Raw genomic sequence first — 2,459 nt, forward strand, 5'->3', positions numbered from 1 at the left:
TCGGAAGGGCCGCACTTATGGGAAGTGAGGCAAGGTGCATGCGGGTGTTTATTGATCGTCTTCTTGGTGCCACAATTGTAGCCAGAAAGGCCATATGGCGAGGGATTGTTACTAACATGCCCTAGCACTCAGTTCCAGGATTTCTTATGACTGCAACTAGGTTGGCCATGTAAAGAATAACTGCCCATTGCTTGTTTCTAGGCCGGCGTAAGTTCCAGTGCCAACTACTTTGAGGTTCATGAATGAGAGTCAGGGCAGGGTGGAGCCTCCAAGGGCTCGTGGTCACACTTTCCATCTTCCTGCCAAGGAGGCCATAGCAGCTCCAGATGTTTTGACTACTATGTTTCTATCCATTATCCTGTTGAATATGTTTTGTGTTATGCTTATTTTTATACCTCTATTTGGTATGTTCCTAGTGAACGCTTTGCTTGCTCTAGTGTTGGTTGACCCATGTGTGAGTCAGTTTTTTTTGTCTTGATCGTTCAGTATAGAGTTTAATATGCCAATTGGGGAGTTAGAGTGCTCGTTGTGAGTCTATATCGCCAACGAACACAAGGTTTTAGCATCATCTGTATATCACGGTTTTATTCTTGAGATCTTCTAGGTGCCTGATTCGATAGATTTAATCCCTATCCACATGGGGGATGTCTGCATGATTGTGGGCATGGATTGGCTGAGCTGTTTCGGTGCTACAATTTATTGTGAGGGTCAATGCGTAGTAGTTCGAACCCTAAGTGGGGAGAATTGGTTATCTACGGAGAGGGAACCATGATGGATTCAGGGTTTTTTCTAAAGCAAAGGCTCGACAGTATATTTAGAACGGTTGTCCAGGTTATTTGGCTTATGTGGTGGATACGCATGTTGCGAGTCCAATTTCAGTTTCAGACGTCCTGGTGGTCAGGGAGTCTGTTGATGTATTTTCGGAGGAGTTACTCGGTGTGCCTCCTGAGAGGTAGTTCAAGTTCAGGACTGACCTTGTGCCAGGTGTGGCCTTGATTGCCAAGGCACCGTACCGCTTGGCACTGCCTAAGATGCAAGAGTTGTCATCTCAACTGTAGAACTGCTAAGCAAGTAATTTATCAGACCGAGTAGTTCTCCATGGGGAGCGATGATTCGTCAAGAATAAGGATAGTTCACACCGGTTGTGTATTGTTACCGAGAGTTGAACAACCGTTATCCCCTTCCGCAGATTTATGATTTCTTTGCTCAGTTATAGGGTGCATCTTAGTTCTCCAAGATAGATCTAAGGTCCGGGTACCATCAACTTAGGGTGAGAGAGGAGGACATGGAGAATACCATATTCCAGACTTATTATGGACATTACGAGTTCATTGTGATGTCATTTAGGCTCACCAATGTTCCTGTGGAATTTATGGATTTGATGAATCAGGTATGCAGGTTGATGCTTGATTGTTCGGTTATTGTGTTTATTGATGATATTTTGGTATATTCCAAAACCAAAGAGCAGAATGAGGAGAATCTTCGTGAGTTTTTGAGGGTTTTGAGGTGAGAACATATTTATGCTAAGTTGTCGAAGCGCGAGTTTTGGTTATGAGAGGTTCAGTGCATTAACCAAAACAAGATATTAGTCGATCCGGCCAAGATCGAGGCGGTGATGCAATAGGAGGTTCTAAAATCTCCCTCAAATATCAGGATTTTCTTAGGGTTGGCAGGGTACTATCAAAGATCCATTCAAGATTTCTCCAAGATTACAGTACCCTTCACTCGTCTGATGAGGAAGGGGGTGGATTTTAGGTGGGGCCTTGAGCAGCATTCAGCATTTGAGACCCTTCGACAGAGATTATTTGAGGCCCCGGTTTTGACCCTTCCAGAGGGAATTGAGGATTTCATAGTATTTTGTGATGCTTCCATCACTAGTTTGGGGGCGGTCCTCATGCATAGAGGACGGGTGATAGCATATGCTTCGCAGCAGCTGAAGCCGCACAATACGAGGTATCCCACGTATGATATGGAGTTGGGGACAGTGGTTTTTGCCCTCAAGATTTGGAGGCATTATATTTATGGGGTCCGTTGGACTATCTACACGGATCACAAAATTTTGAGGCACATTATGGATAAGCCGATCCTGAACCAGAGGCAACACAGGTGTAGAGAGGTGTTTGAGGCACATATGTTTCATTTTTCTATCCATCTGAGGACCACCAAGATGTATCAGGATCTGAGATTGAGTTATTAGTGGCCATTTATGAAGAGAGAGGGAGAGAGAGAGAGAGAGAGAGAGAGAGAGAGAGAGAGAGATCGCATGGTATGTAGAGAGGTGTTTGACCTGCAGAATGGTCAATCCCAAGCATCAGATGCCACATGGAAAGTTGAAGCCTCTGGAGGTTCCCATGTGGAAATAGAAGCAGATTTTAATGGACTTCATCACCTTCTATTTGACCATGAGGGCCCACTTCCTGGAGATTCGGGAGAGTTCTTTGGCCAAGAAGCTGGCCGAT

The sequence above is a fragment of the Lactuca saligna genome, chromosome 8 (genome assembly GCF_052625555.1).
Source record: "Lactuca saligna cultivar CGN05327 chromosome 8, ASM5262555v1, whole genome shotgun sequence".
Lineage (NCBI taxonomy): Eukaryota > Viridiplantae > Streptophyta > Magnoliopsida > Asterales > Asteraceae > Lactuca > Lactuca saligna.